General features: G+C 43.4%; 1 protein-coding gene across 1 annotated transcript in view; it reads right to left on the bottom strand.

The window, feature by feature from the left end:
- MAGI3 (membrane associated guanylate kinase, WW and PDZ domain containing 3) overlaps positions 1-16,892 on the bottom strand; it is a 104,772-nt gene that overhangs the window by 78,659 nt on the left and 9,221 nt on the right. The gene's annotated exons all lie outside the window — the stretch shown is intronic.

The following is a 16,892-nucleotide window of genomic DNA, read 5'->3' as shown; positions in this document are numbered from 1 at the left end:
GGATGGGAATTTAAACTTTTTAGATCTAGAATTGATCTCCAATCTCCCGAAGTCTTCGGAACCACGAAGAGGTTGGAATAGAACCCATCCCCTCCAGGCCTCCAGAACTAATTCTATGTCCTGTATTTCCAACAGGTGATATATATAGCAGACCGCATTAGATCCCGTTTTACTTTGTTCTTGGAGACAGGGTAAGTCCTGAAAAGGTTTGGGGATATGGAGAGAAATTCTAGTCTGAGGTCGAATCTGACTTTGTTCAGCACTCAGGTGTCTGAAGTGTTATTGTCCCATACATCAGCAAACAAGGCTAGGTGACCGCCTATGGGAGGACTGGATATTACGGTTCTGCAGAAGAGACAACAGCCTCTCCCTCGAAAGGGCTGCTAACCTTGGAATTGAAATTGGGACCTATCTTGAAAGGAGGATCTGTCAGATTGCCTATCCTGCCTAGGTGGAAAGAATCTCTGTTGTGAGTGAAGTCATTGCCTGGGACTTGAAATACTTGCCTATGAAAGTATGGAAAAGGACAATGCTCCTGTTGTCTGGTCATGGCTGGCAAAACCTTACGTTTGTCCTTATTTTCTATTAGAATGGAATCCAAGGATTCGCCAAATAGAGAGCTACTATGTAGGGAGAAGCGACTAGTATCCATGTGGACCTGGCATATGCTTGCCAATTTCGAAGCCAAAGTATCCGTCTAGCCATAACTGAGAAGGAAAGGGCCCTGGAGGCATATTTAACAGCGTTTAGAGTAGCGTCTGCTGAGAACTGTGTGGCCCAATCAGCTTGTTTATGTCCTGCTGTAATTTAATGTCCTGAGGTGAAACCCTCTCTTGCATTTTAAACCAAAGTACAGTTGTGAGGTTAAAAAACAAAGCCAAGGAGGCTGCTTTAATCGCCCAAGCCGCAGATTGAAATGCCTTGCATAAAGTCAATTCAAATTTCTTGTCCTCAGCATTCAAGTTATCTCCAATATCACCTCACACTAGGGAAGATGAAGAAGCCAGAGCCACTACGGGGACATCTACAATAGGTATCTGAAGCGCCTAAGAAAATCCAGCCTCCATATTGTAAAACCTCCTGTCATTTCCTCCAGGAGTGGGAAAGGATCTAGACTGAGCCCATTGCTTCTGGACCATGCCTAAGAAGAGTTTGGGGGCTGGGATCTCTTCCTTTTCCGCTGTGGGCTCAGAAAAGAATCCACTCTCTATCTCCTGCTGTGTCATGGGCCTTTCTGTGGTCTGTGTTAGCCTGGTTGTGCTCCTGGCCTTGTATAATAATGATCTAAATAAGGCAGGAGGGAATAGACCCATAATGGCGGGAGTATCCAGGGTTAGGCCCTCATCCTCTGAAAGGTCAAGCTCTCTTTGGCCCTCCTCTTCCATGATGGATAGCTCACTCCTCATGGAAGGTGACTCAGACCTGTTTGGCCATGATGATGGAAAATCCATGCGTAATTGATTCTGACGCTGTGCTGCCTGAATTTCATAATCTGCTGGAAGATCCAGGAATGGTTCGACTGATGGTCATTATCCAGAAAAATATGTCTCTTGGGCAAAGTCGAAACTGGAGCCAGGCAAGAGGAGTGGAGACGTGACTTCAATTATGACTCAGTCTCTGGGCAGAAAAGGACATTAACAACCCATTCCTGGACCCTCTTGCAACCTACATTGGAGAACCTTTACCTTTATATCTCTTCATGTTACATTTGCCCCCATTTCATTAGAATAGTTTCCTTGAACTGTATAATTGACGTATCATGTCAGTGATCTAAATACTACTTTGATATAGTTGATTCATTTTTTAAGATGTTCCATTTTATTCCTACCAGATTCTTTTCAATCCCTAAACCTGAAACACCAAATGGCCTTTTAACAAGTTTTAAGGAACTCAGTCTGTTTCAACTACTTGATCTAAAGCTCCAAATGTCCTTCATTTATCATCCACAGCTAGATGGAGAAACTGTCAGCTTAAAGCAAATTTTTGTTGACAGACCAATAAAAACTTATTTTTTTTTAAAGCAGTTCTGATATTATATCTATGTTTTAGTTTACTTATAGTAACTAATGTCAAACTATACCAGACAGAAAAAGTAAAAGCTGAACAGCAGCAAAATGGATGGACTCAGTTACAATGATGATGAGGAAGACCTAAAAGGTAGGAACAGATTGTCATGGACAAAATTTATCTAAATGTTGCTAAGAGTTGATACTGATGACAATCAGCTGGCAAAAATAAAAATAATCAAAATCAGCTGACAACAAAGTCTCTATTTCAATTCAGGCCTGAACCTGTTATCAAATACTTTCTAGTCCTCTCGGGGCATACTGGTCGTAACCCACCATTGATTCATGTGTACCAGTACCATAGGTTCCTTACTTATGTGTAGCTGGTGCTACATAGACTGCTAACAGCAGTTCCTGGCAGTGCTTCACTGAGAAGGAAAAAGAAAGGTGGGGTAATTCACCATTATTGTCCAAATGAAATTTTTTTACTTGTTTCCTGAAAAGAAAAGGTATCCCTTCTTTTCAAGAATATTGTTCTGAAGAAGGGTAGACAGACAGACAGACAATGTGCCTTAGTGATTGGGAGGTGAGGGTTAGGGTTTAATTCCGAATTAAAACATAGTTCATATTTGGTCAAGGAAAAAAGGAATATGGTGTAGTATGTGTAGAAGAAAATTATCCACCAAGACAAAAGTAGTCCCTTATTCTAATAACTTTATCATATACAAAGACATATAGCTATTTAAAATAGCAGGATTTTAAGTTAGCTACTCACTATTACAACTAGGTGGGTTTTTTAAAAGGATTATTTGATTCTAAGTGAAATGAGCTATTATTCATGCTTCTACTGATTTCTAGTTCTGTTATATAATGATAATAAAATTCCTCTTCCACTAAATATATGTGTATAAAGCAAGTTACTTTCTACACACCTAAACCTTTAAAGTTAGGCTATTTTTCAATAGTATACTAGATTTAGTAAGAAATCAAACTGAATAATTCTCTTAACTTATACAAAGAAATCCCTTGCATTATACCACAAAAATAGATGATTATATAACTGACCACAATGTTAACATCTTATTCCATTTTTAGGGGCAATCTAATCTGTATACGGAAAAAACATTCTACTCTGTTATGTTCAATAGTTTTCCAGTTTAACAGTTTTTTAAATGTACAAAGGTTTTTTTCAAATTATACCAAACTAATATATAGCACAACACGGGTATGTACATTCTAAGAGAGACCGAAAAAGTAAGAATGAGTTAATTAAAACTGTTCATCATTTCTGGGGGGGGGGGGGGGTTTCCTGAAGATGTTGAGCAGCTAATATAGGGGCATGGAGGTACACCTCTGTCAAGTCCACTGATGTCAGGTGGTCGCCCTTCCTGATCCTCTCTAGGATGGTGTGGAGGGAATGCATCTTGAACCTGCAATATTTTACATACTGGTTCAAGGTTTTTAGGTCGAGAATTGCTCTGCAGCCCCCCTGATGCCTTTGGGATGACAAATAGCCATGAGTAAAACCCCTGACCTACCTGATCCAGAGGGACCAGCTGGATTATCCAGATTTCTAGCAGGTGTTGGATTGCTTGTTCCATCAGGAGTCTGCAAGACGGCGCCCGAGAGACGCGGGAAAGGGAGAAAAGGCATTGGGGGAGTGGAGAGGAATTCTAACGACAGGCTGAATTTGATTGTGTTTAGTACCCACAGGTCCGTGGTCATGTCCTCCCAACGATTGGTAGAGGCAGAGAGACGACCCCTGATCGGGAGATCGTCCAGTCACTTGTGAAGTTTGAAAGGGTGGTTTCCTGCACCCTTGAAGGGCTTCTTAGGAGGGGAAACGCTGACCCCCCCTCCCGAATCTGTCCTGTGACTGATAGGATTGTCTAGGAGCTGATTGGTATTGAGGATGGGAGATATAAAACCCATCCCATTCCCGAAAGGGCGACCTATGGTAGAAAGGAGAAGGTTCGGGTTCCGATTTACAAAAAAGAGAAGGCAGAATCTTGCGTTTGTCATGCGATTCCACCAGTAGGGGTTCCAATGGAGCCCAAAAAAGTCTGCCCCCCCCCCAAATGGAGCTGATGCCAGTTTCCATTTGGCTCTGGCATCCGCTTGCCATTGTTTCAGCCAGATCAAGCATCTGGTAGAAACTGAGGAAGCCATGGCCTTTGAACCAAACCTGACTGAATTAAGGGACATATCCGCCACAAATTCCATTGCGGCCTTGGTTTTATTGAAGTCCCTGTGAGATCTAGTTTGAAGGGGGAAGTCATGTTTGATCCAGAGAATAGCGGCTCTGTTGAAAAAAAGAAGCAGAGGTAGAGGTTCTAACCTCCCAGGCGACAGCCTGATGACCCTTGACAAAAGTCTGTTTGAAGTGCTTGTCCTCAGGTTTCAAAACCACCTCCGGGGCCCCAGTCACTGCCGAAGGCAAGGACAAGGCAACCACTGGAGGGTCTATGGCTGGTGTCTCTAGTAGTTTCACCAGCTCCGGCCCTACATTGTAAAGTCTCTTGTCCAGAGAATTGGGGAGAGGCCCTGATCCTGGGGATCCCCATTGTCTTTGGACCAAATCTAGGAAAAGTTTAGTAGAAGGAATAACTTTCTTCTCTAACGTGGGCTCCAGAAAGAGGTGATCCATCAGATCCCCTTTCTCTGGATCTGAAACTTGAGGGGGAGTTAATCCTACCTTGGTGTTCTTTTAAGCCTTAAGAAAGCGTCACTTAAATACTGCTGGCTTGAACAGGCCCACAAAAGTAGATTGATCTGGGGTTAGGTCTTCATCTTCTGACAAGTCAGAGTCTCTGACCACCTCTTCTTCCTCCACCCCCACTGAGGCCTGGTCAGAATGGGTGGGAGCAGACTGTGTGGATGGGTTCTTGCTGGTTTGAGATTGCGAGAGTGATGGAACAGTTGGAGTAGGTGGGGCAGCAGGTCATTGCTGGAGGCTGGCCGCAATCCCTTGTTTCATGGCCTCAGATATAATGGAGGCCCTATCTAGCCTTACTGCTGGCAAGGGACCTTGAACTAATGCAAAAGAGGCCCCAACCTCAGAAGAAGGTTGAATGGCCAGAGGTTCAGTGGATGGTTCCACAGGCCCTGAGCTGGGTTGATGTGGTGAGTCCTGTGACTCCTCTTTGCTGTCTGAGGACAGGTCAGTAGGCCTGGGACTGCCTATGGGCAATGGGCCTGGCAAAAAAGGATGAGGGCTGACTGGGCACCCTGGAATGGCTTGAGTCTGCTGCTTGACTGCCAGGTGTTGCGTTTTGGCAAATTCCTTGTCCAGCTGGTGCTAACGACAGTCCTCCACCTTTTGGGCCGCCTTGGGGACCTTAGTCAGACAGAAAAACAGCAGAAAAAGAAGGCCAAAGTCAGCTGGCCAGAACGTGTATGTGCGCTGGAACTGACAGGGCAACGTCTCATGTGCCCTAACAAATGGCTCCACGTCCACCTGTGGCCTGTGTGCCATAGGTTCGCCATCACGGCTATATAGCAATGAATGTATACAAGTCCCACTGCTGATTATTAAAGGAATCTTATAGATGCAATCAAAATCATAAAACTGTGCCTCACTTTGACCATGTCATGTGGGGTAATTTGCTAGAGAAAGCAATTATGTTTGGAAGACATATCGGTAGCAGTAAACGGAAACCAAGCCTTCAAATAATGTGGTGGCTGGATATCATCAAAGCTGAACCCAGCCAGAGCATAGAAAAACTCAAACCAATAGTGCAAGATCAGAAGATGTAGAGAGACCAAGTCTACAGAATCACCAAGACTTGGACTCGACTGAATGAATAACATCACATCACATATATGCAATTTCCAATACTTGAAATTTAAATCAAGATGCCTAACATTAGGTTGCAAAATCATTCAGCTTCAAGTCTCTTGAGATCTTTATTTGTCTCCCTTCAGTGTATACCATTTTAGCTTGTCTGTCATAAGAAAATAACTCAATTCTTGTTCCTTTTTGCTTGCCTGATAACACTATTTGATCTCATTGCAAAATAAAATTGTCAGGTACTTGCCAAGTTACTCTAATCACATGCAATTTCCAATACTTAAAATTTAAATCAAGATGCCTAACATCAGGTTACAAAAACATTAAGCTCAAGTCCCTTGAGACCTTTACTTGTCTTCCTTCAGTGTGTTCCATTTTAGCTTGTCTATCATCAGAAAATGGCTCAGTCCTTTTTGTTCCTTTTTGCTTACCGAATAACACTATTTGATCTTGTTACAAATAATACTGCCAGATACTTCTTAAATTAATCTTTCTATGAGGTTATTATGTACATATATTGACATTTCTGATAAAGCCGAGAGTAACCATTAGTGCTACCTAATGCTGATACAGGATAATTCTCCAAATTTTCTTTTAACTGGATCAGACAGTTTTTTACATGGATTTGGATCATTTACTATAATGTACTATGGCAACCTGTAAAGGACAATATTCTACTTTTATACAATGTCATAGAAAATCCCAAAGTATTTTTATAAATTTGTGGCTACCTATTTCTTGCCTACAAAGGCAAATGTCTGTTTACTAGCTAATTAACAATATTTGCAGTTCCATACAATTCTTGGAAATTAGGACTTGGAGCTGCAAACTCCAAGGGCTGTATTCACATGTTTTACTTAACCATTAAGTAACTGATAAAGCCGAGAGTAACCATTAGTGCTACCTAATGCTGATACACGATACTTAACTTAGTTACTTAACTTACTAAACTAATCCAGTTGGTTGAATTTGACCAATAGCTAGGTCACAGAGTAGTTGATCACATTTTAGCAAATCTAGCCATGGTAAGCTTCGGATATTCTGAATAATTTACTTGACAGGACTTACCTGGTGCTGTTTCTGTACCAGACATGTTAATTTGGGACTGAAACTATTTCCTGAGCAACCACGAGCTCGTCAAAGAGACCCTCCCCATGCTCAACTGTTTCAGAAGTGGCTTACTCAGGTACAGAAGCTCCTAAGCGGGTAGCCGTCTTGGCCTTCTTAATAATAGTCTTGAAGGAGTTTGGTTAAATAAACCAGTAAAGGCAGGTTTGTCAGGGACTGCCCCCTCATCCCCAGAGAATTCCTGCTCAGGCAGAACATCCTCGTCTACGGCAGAATCTTCGCTATCCAGCAAAGAGTGCGGGGAAGATGCCCTATAGGTGGTATCCCGGGACTGAGTAACAGAGGAGCTAGACTTGCGGGCCTGCTTGGACTTTTGCTTGAGCCCTTCTGCAATGCCCTGGGAAATGGCCTTAGTTATCACCTCTTGCATTTCTGCAGACAAGGTCGGGCCTTGATCCTCTACCGGGCGAGTCCTTTTAGTGGCCTGGGGTAAGGGCAACTGAGGAGCCAGGGGCAATACTGGTGGGAGATCCTTCTCTGCCTCAAGCGAACACTGGAATAGGTCAGCATTATCTGCCAACGAAGGCCTGGGGGATCCTGCAGATGCTATGGAAACATCAGAGAAAAATTGTTGTTCCTCATCCTTGTCTGCAATGGACTGTTTAGTGGCAATAGGGGGTGGCTCCTGGGGTGAATCCCCCATGGGAGGCCCAGCAGTTGATGTGGTTATACGTTGAGCCTTTTCAAACTGCTTTTCTAGCGCCTTTTGGCCCCTAATGACCACCTTGTCCTGGGCACTGGCCTGTTTCCTCCCCCCAGCCTGATGGTATCTGCTAAGGGCCTCAGAGGCTGCCTTGCTGGCCTGTCTAACGACCCCCCTACTTGTTGAAGGAACTGAATGGTCTGCCTCGTCGGGGGTTCTTTCTGCCATGGTAGAAGCTGTGGAGTATCCTTGACTAGGCAGATGCACTGCACTCACCACCTGGAGACCAAGGCTGCAAACAATCCAGAGGAAGGTGCATGGAGAGAGGTTGCGCTGGTGGGCCAAATTCATGAGGCGCAAGCTCAACTTCTCCCAGCGCTTCCAGGTGGCAAAACAGAAGTATGGCCGGGAGTGGTCAAAACTGCTGCTGGCACTCCGAGGAACAAGCCTCACTAGTAGTGGGGAAGGAAACCCACCGGATTGCCAAATGGAGAGACCCCCGCAACTCTCTACTAAGCAGGGACAGTCGGGCGACAACAAGAGGAGAAGCGGCAATTTGTCTCTGACTCTGACCCACGCGATGCAATTAGTGGCCATAAAATGGCCACTGTGCTGAAAAGGCAGGAAATTTCTGAACTTAAAATGGCCACTGCCTTTAAATAGGCTGGAAAATGGCTGCTGCAACAGGGAAAACCAACTGGAAGGCTTCCGAATACGCTTGCAATGCGATGGGCGAGAACGCGAGCGGCAGGGCCCTAAACCACTGCCGCTGCGCCCCGAAGATACCAAAACTGAGGGAGGCGTCGGCACTCCAACCCCCCCTCGTTGCCCTTAGCCGCTTGACAGCCGCGCGTGCCTGAGTGAAGCCCACAACACATCGGCTCGCCAATCGATGCAATTGACAGAGAAAAGGTTCTTTTTAAAGCTCACTGATCGAAATGTTAAAGGTGTGAAAGAGCTAGTTTGGAGAGTCCAATCAAGGTTATTAATAGGAACCACATTGAAACAAGTCCACGGTCTTAGACTGAATTGAAAATCTGAGGTGCCGGTGCAAGGGAAGCCCCTTTGCAGGGCAGAGCAGAGGAGTTTGGGGAACATCTGCAGGACAAAATCGCTCAGATCCGGAGCGGATGGGCCCCCTTCAGTGGACCAGAGGAGCCGTCAACAGTGAGTCTTGTGAGACCATTCTGGGAGGAGTTTGATTCTGTTGCCCCCGAGGATTTGGACAGGCTACGTGGACGGCTGCGACCCACCACATGTTTAATGGACCCGTGTCCCTCCTGGCTGGTACTGGCATCCTGGGAAGTGACACGAGGCTGGCTCCTGGGCCTAGTGAACGCCTCGTTGGGTGAGGGGTCCTTACCAACCGCCTTGAAAGAGGCGGTGGTGAGGCCCTTACTCAAGAGGCCTTCCCTTGACCCGATGGAGCTAGCTAATTATCGTCCAGTCTCCAACCTTCCCTTCCTAGGGAAGGTTGTAGAGAATGTGGTGGCACAGCAGTTCCCGCGACACCTTGACGAATCCGAATATCTAGACCCACGCCAGTCCGGCTTCCGACCCGGGCACAGCACGGAGACGGCCTTGGTCGCGTTGGTTGATGATCTCTGGAGGGCCAGAGATAGGGGTTGTTCCTCTATCCTGGTCCTATTAGATCTGTCAGCGGCTTTTGATACCATCGACCATGGTATCCTATTGCGCCGGCTGGAGGGGATGGGAGTTGGAGGCACCGTTTTGCGGTGGTTCGGCTCCTACCTCTCCGACCGGACGCAATGTGTGTTGGCAGGGGGGAGAGGTCGACCCTGAGGCCACTCACTTGTGGGGTGCCACAGGGGTCGGTCCTCTCGCCCCTTCTGTTCAACGCATATGTGAAGCCACTGGGGGAGATCATCCGTGGTTTTGGGGTCGAATATCATCTGTACGCTGATGATACTCAGCTGTACATTTCCACCCCAAACCACCCCAACGAGGCTGTCGAAATGATGTCCCGGTGTTTGGAAGCCGTCGGGGTCTGGATGGGGGACAACAGACTCAAGCTCAACCCCTCCAAGACTGAGTGGCTGTGGTTACCGGCACCTCGGTTCAATCAGTTGACACCATCACTGGCCATAGGGGGCGAGCAATTGCCCCCTGTGGAACGGGCACGCAATTTGGGCGTCCTCCTAGATGCCCGGCTGTCGATGGACGACCATGTGGGAGCCGTGGCAAGGGGGGCGTTCCACCAGGTTCGCCTGGTGCGCCAATTGCGCCCCCTACTGGACCGGGATGCCCTACGCACGGTCACTCATGCGCTGGTGATGTCTCGTCTGGACTACTGCAATGCCCTCTACATGGGGCTTCCCCTGGGACGCGCCCGAAGACTACAGCTAGTTCAGAATGCAGCCGCGGGGGCCATCACGGGGAGTACCAGGTACTCCCACATTACACCTCTCCTGCGCGAGCTGCACTGGCTGCCTGTGGTTTTTCGGGTGCGTTTCAAGGTGTTGATCACCATCTTTAAAGCGCTCCATGGCTCAGGACCTAGCTACCTGCGGGATCGTATCCTACCGCACACATCCCTGCGACCAATTCGCTCTCACAGGGAGGGACTCCTCCGGGTGCCGTCCACCAAGCAATGCCAACGGGCGGTGCCTAGGAGTAGAGCCTTCTCTGTGATGGGCCCAACCCTCTGGAATGACCTCCCCCCCCCCGACATCAGAACTACCACTGACTTCCGCTCCTTCCGACAAAAACTAAAGACTCACCTGTTTCGATTAGCCGGCCTGGTCCACTCATAGTTTTATCTTACCTCCTGGCAGATATTTTAATTGGGGAATTTCATGTGTAATTTATTTTAAATTCAATTTTTGGGGGTATTTTTAGGGGTTGTTTTTAAATACTGCTTTTAATGCTTTACTTGAAGGTACAGTTTTATATAGCCTCCTCCATTTATGTATTTATGCATTTATGTATTTATTTATATGCATCCTATTTGTGTTTTAGCCTGACTGTACACCGCCCCGAGTTCCTTTTGGGAGAGGGGGCGGTCTAGAAATACGAAATAAAGTAAAAGTAAAGTAAAGCAAGAGGCTTGGCTAAAGATCTTCAATTCAGTCCAGGGCATTCAGACAGAATTAACCATGCTTGGACTCTCCAAGCAGCGCACAGGAGAAAGTGAAAATGTTCAGATTATCTGGAACTCTTTATATTTGGTGAAAATTTATCAGTGCATCAATAAGATGCTCATATCAATTATCAAGCATGGATGGGGTACAGTTTGCTGCTTCTTAATTTGTGATTATTGAAAAAACATAAATTCTGTTTTGAATTAGAACATTATATGAGAAAATATGCAATCCTTTTTGTAACTGAAATTCAAGTGGGCTATGCAGTAAGAATATTATCTCAAAATACAAGCAAATCTACAAAACAACCGATGAAGAATAAAGACAATGTTTTTGAATGGCTGTATCTAAATCTTACAGAAACGTTCTAGTATGAGTTGAAATATGCAGTTCAAAAACAACAACAACAAAACAATATCAAATGTTACTGAGCTAAAGAAGTTAGACAAACAGAAGAACGGACCAAAATCCCTGGACATTATGTCAGAGCTATATTTTATATCAAACAGAAGTGTTTGACTACAATTACTGTAACTAAAAATGATAAAATTATTTACTGAATCTATAGGGCAAATTTTTTTTTTCTTATTGGCACATAATATGTGTGGGGATATATACCTTTAGTCTTATTTGTTCATTCAGACTTCCATTATATTATCTCTGCTCATCTGACAAGATATGACAGGATTGGCATGCTCTGGGTCTTATCAATTAAGCAATGCCATTTTATAAAACCCAGGAAGCATGCCTTCTCTGTCATTCCCTGACAATTCAGATGACCCAACTCTACCAACTTCTGGAAAGACCTTGTAAATTCAGTTTTTCCTAAAGACACTGGGCCATGTCTTGAATGCTTTGGATGTGAATTGCCTCTGGCATGATGATATCATAAAAATATGATTTATATTATATTTAAAATGTTTTTTAACCTCCTGCAGCTAAACAAATCAAAATAAAAAAATTAGGCGTATGACCCACATTAATAGGACTCACATTTCACACTATCCAGTGACAAAATTATGCTTAAGTACAGAAAGTGCAAAGGACACAATTAGTTTTTCACTATACCATATAGCTATGCAAAAGAAATGTCAATCAGGACTCAACTAACCCCATCTGAAAAGACTGGTTGAGAGAAAAGGTATGAAAGAAAGTAAAGTAAAGTACATAAAAAGATAGCTTTGGCAAGGTTAACGGGGAAAAAAATAGTTGCTTCTGTTAAAAGATCAGGAAAAAAATATTAGTCACATGTCCTAATAAAAACTTGACCAATCATTTAACTGAATATAAATGATTTCTTCTTAATTATCCAGATAATAAAAATTTAGCAGTATTAGTTGCTAGCTGCATCTTAATTACAACCCCATATTCATTTTAACCATTACTTTCAAGCTTTGCTGCTTTACCTCTACGTACTTATGTTGCAATTCAATTTATATAAAGAAGTAACCTATGCAGAACAAAGTTATCCATCTATATTTTAAAAGTCATGCAGTCTCTGCACAACTGCAAACTCATGATGAAAATAAGAAAGGACAGAAGAGGCAGATGACACTTAAAATTACCTCCATCTGTATGAAGATCCTACCAATAATAAAACACCAAAGCAGAAGATGATCTATTATTACACAGTACATTGTAGTATGAAAAACTCTAATAACAGTTCCACACTGGACCAACTCTCCAATCATTTAAAAGCAGCATGAAAATTAATGTAGTCAGCTCTACCTCTGCTGGCTCACTGAAAAACAATAAAAGAATGGTTCCATCCAAATTTCTGCCAACAAAATCCTGTCATCCTCCTCTTCCAGTACATACACAAAGAAAGAAAACAACAACAAATCCAAAAAGAGCGGTATTAAATTGGCTTATAACTCTGACAAAAATCTGTTACTTTGCATGATCCTGGGCTAGAGCTGTATAAAGTCAGTACTCCCTTTACCAAACTTCCAGGATCAACTGACACTTAGAAATAAGAGTGCCTTCCACTAGGGAAATAATAAATTCCCAAGTTGCTGCACAGTTCCAAAATTTCCAGGAAAAAAAACCCTACAGTTTTGAACCATCAATGAGCCAGAAATTAAAGGCAAAGGACTGTGTAACCAATCCTGAAGTGATGCAAATATTGTATGTGTAAGAACCCTAAGATTGTTATAAGTACATTATGATTGTTGTTTGTTTGTGTGTGTGTGTGTGTGTGTGTGTGTGTGTGTGTGTGTGTGTGTGTGATGTACTCCAGTAACACAAATCCCAGTTCATACAAGCTGTTTTACAAATTGTATACATTTCTAAACAAAAGCAAGGTCATTCACAAAAGCCCTATGCAAATGTTTGGCTGTAAGTACACAAAGCTAAGAAATTTGTGAATATACAAGCTCTGTCTAATATTTGAATGTATGTTTGAAACAGCTACACAGTTACATTTACTTCACATAGATAGACACTTAGCTATGTTTACATTTTATATATTACATAATGCCATTTAGCAGAGAAATTTAAAAATCCTATAAATATACGATGAACAGTCATCTACTTTAGTAGGTTAACACACAAATATCTATTCCCCAGGATATTAGTGATAGAACCTGCATGTGTGATGATATCTGCAATCCTCTTAAGTTAAAATATCTGCAGAGGTGTGGCATGGTATATGTTCTTGGTTTTCCCCTATGCAATTAGTTTCAATAACATGAGTTGCTGAAAACTTTTATACACAAGCACATGTACACATTAATTTTAATCAGTGCAATTTATATATAAGTAATTTTTTAATAAATCAGCTTGTAATTTTTTTATAGCAAGAAGGAATACATATTTGAAGAATAAATGAACACATATCAATTGATACACCATTTCTCATGAATATGCAGGTAATATCAAATACTCAAGTTACCAATTTTGTAAATACACCTTCTTGCATAATGCCAGTCTTAAAACTAAACTACTAAATCCAAATCAAATGTACAAGTAGTCCTTGACTTGTGACCATTCATTCAGTGATTATTTGAAATTATCATAGTTCTGAATGAAGAGTTTGATGACTTATGTTCAAAGTTATGGCTGTTTCAGCACTGCCACAAGTCACCTGATCAAAACTTGGACCCTCCACAGTTACAATTTCAGGCGCATTTGAACTTCCACTTGCCTATCTCCCCTACTCATCTATCTTTTGGCCACTCTGCACAGTGGCATTTAGCAGAGGCAACAATGGGGCGGCCCGGGGCTTTCAGCAGTCTCAGCCAACTATCAATGCCTCCAGGTCTCAGTCCCAGTCCCATCGCTGCCATTGAGAAATGTCACCTTAAGCCCTACACTGCAGCCAGTTATTCCAATAGCATTGCCTACAGCACCGGTTGCCCCTGCTGCCCTGCACTCCACAATCAAGCAAAGGATTTTTAAGACACGTTCCTAATGTACAAAGCATATTGGGGTGAAACTGAATACAGCAGGCTTCCAGAGAAATAGATTGAACTTAACTAAAGTTAAAGTATAAACCTATTAAAAGCAGGTTACTAGAAGGCAAAAAAAGGTATGTGAAAATTCAGAAAAAGGTATGATGGGTAAAAACTATATTAAAATATAGCCCAAAGAAGCAAAACATTGTTTTCTTCTGTGAATAACTTAAAACAAGACATTTATCAAAATGGCAGCATTCAAATTTGGGAGTAATTATTGTTTAAAAGTCAGAAAAAAATCAAAGATAAGAAAATATACTTTGTACATAGCAAAAATAATGGCAAAATTTTTATTGCTGATTCAAAAAACACAAAACGGCATACAAGCTTCTGAGCCCAGAATTCTTCATTGGACAAGATAAGGGATGACTTTGGCTGTTTTGAAATCAAAGAATTTAAGTTTTGTTAGCCTTAAGATGAAATGTAAATGCAATAAAGCATTTCTCTTTTCTTCCACCCACCACAAACATCTTTCCCTTGAGCTATGGTATTATCTGGTATGACAAATGATTCTGAAAACTCAAAAGTTTCCAGGGTTTTTATAGTATTACAACTTTTTGCTGGCTGCAGAAGACTGTCTTTCCCAGGTCTTATTAGGTAGCCAGTCAGTAGCTGCCTCTCGAAGGCCAGGTGCTCTACATGGGGTTTCCCTTGGGATGCGCTCGAAGACTGCAGCTAGTCCAGAACGCAGCCGCGCGGGCTATTATGGGGAGTACTAGGTACTCCCACGTAACACCGCTCCTGCGCCAGCTGCACTGGCTGCCTGTGGTCTTTCGGGTGCGTTTCAAGGTGTTAATTACCATCTTTAAAGCGCTCCATGGCTCAGGACCTAGGTACTTGCGGGATCGCATCCTACCACACACTTCCCTGCGACCGATTCGCTCTCACAGGGAAGGACTCCTCCGGGTGCCGTCCACTAAGCAATGCCAACGGGCGGCACCTAGGAGTAGAGCCTTCTCTGTGATGGGCCCAACCCTCTGGAATGACCTCCCCCCCGATATCAGAACCACCACCGACTTCCGCTCCTTCCGACAAAAACTGAAGACTCATCTGTTCCGTTTAGCCGGCCTGGCCCATTCATAGTTCATTCTACCTCCTGGCAGATATTTTAATTGGGTATTTTTAGGGTTATTTAAATATTGTTTTTAACTGCTTTGCTTTTTGTACAGTTTCTTATTGCCTCCTCTTTTATGTTTGTATTTATGTTTGTATTTTCTATCTATTGTTGTGTTTTATCTGACTGTACACCGCCCCGAGTCCCTTTGGGGAGAGGGGGCGGTATAAAAGTCTAAATAAAAGTAAAAGTAAGTAAGTGCTCAGCAGCAGCAGTAGCAAGATGATGGTGAAGGTCCAGTATGGTGCTGGAATGCAGGGCGGCAGGGGCCTCAGAATGCGAGGAACCAACATGGCAGACATGGAGGAATGCTCTTGAGGTCATATGTGTGGGTAAGCTCCCAAGAATCCAAATTCTGACCATATGACAGTGGGGGGGAGGGGCACAGCAATGACCATAACTTTGAGGATGGATGTAAGTGCCATTACTGAATGAGAAACATGGGAAATGCAGTGGTGGGACTTGAATACTTAACAACCAGTTCTCTGGCTGGGTAGGAGTAGACAGTTGGTCATGTGACTGGGTGGGTGACATCAATGCTCAAACCCAGTCCAGCCACCTGGCCACTCGTCTCAAAGGCAGCAGGTAGGATTCAACTGGTTGAGGCTAATCCCACCATTGGCTGGCCCCACCCCTGCCCATTTTTGGCCTGTTTTGGGGGCATTTTCAGGGTCATTTTAGGCTGTTTTCAGGCTGTTTTCAGGCTGGTTTTTGAACTGTTTTTCAGGCCAAAAATGCCCCCCAAAACAGGCCGTTTTTCAGCCTATTTTCAGGCTGGTTTTGGCCCCCCAAATGGCATGGAAAACAGGCTGAAGAATGAGCAGGGGTGAGGCAAGCCCGTGGTGGGATTAGTCAGTTCGTTGAACTGCTCAGAATCTTAACTACTGGTTCGTCCAAACCGGTGTAAACCAGCAGCAGCCCACCTCTGGGGAAATGTGGTTACATTATACATAGAGGCACTAGATGGAGAACACTGTTTGAGGTCCAGTTCATGACTACTTCACAATCCAGTAATCTATTTAACAAATGTATGCTGATGTGTTTTGCTGCACTGACAGAATATAGGTAGTTCTTGACTTTTGTTTAGTGACCATTCAAAGTTATAACAGCATTGAAAAAAGTGACTTCTGACCATTTTTCACACTTTTTCACCTTTTGCAACCTTCTGACCAGGAAAGTCAATGGGGAAGCCAAATTCCCTTAACAACGTTATTAGTTTAACAACTGCAGTGATTCACTAAACAATTGTGGCAAAAGTGGTCATGAAATGCAGCAAAACTTACTTAACAACTGTCTGGCTTAGCAACAGAAATTTGGGTCTTAATTGTGGTTGCAAGTCATGGAGTACCTGTAGGCTCCTAGGCAACCAATTATTTGTTGCATTTGTCTCCATTGTTGATGAAGATCTTGACATGAGATCATTTTGAACACATAAGCACTAGATGTGATCTGTCCAAAGATAATGTTATCAGGCCAATTCAGGCATAGAATGTTTTGACACATGTTGGATAGATATGTGTAGGCACTACAATTGTTGCACTATACCCAACAACATATATCGTGCAATGGTATATGATCTTGAGTGATTGGGTAAAGAGATGCTGTCAAGGGAATGACCACATAAGAGTCAGCATAGCCCAGAGTTGGATAGTGGA

This window comes from Natrix helvetica (genome assembly GCF_964273705.1).
Source record: "Natrix helvetica genome assembly, chromosome: 3".
NCBI classification, from domain to species: domain Eukaryota; kingdom Metazoa; phylum Chordata; class Lepidosauria; order Squamata; family Natricidae; genus Natrix; species Natrix helvetica.
This window is presented reverse-complemented; position numbering and strand designations above follow the sequence as displayed.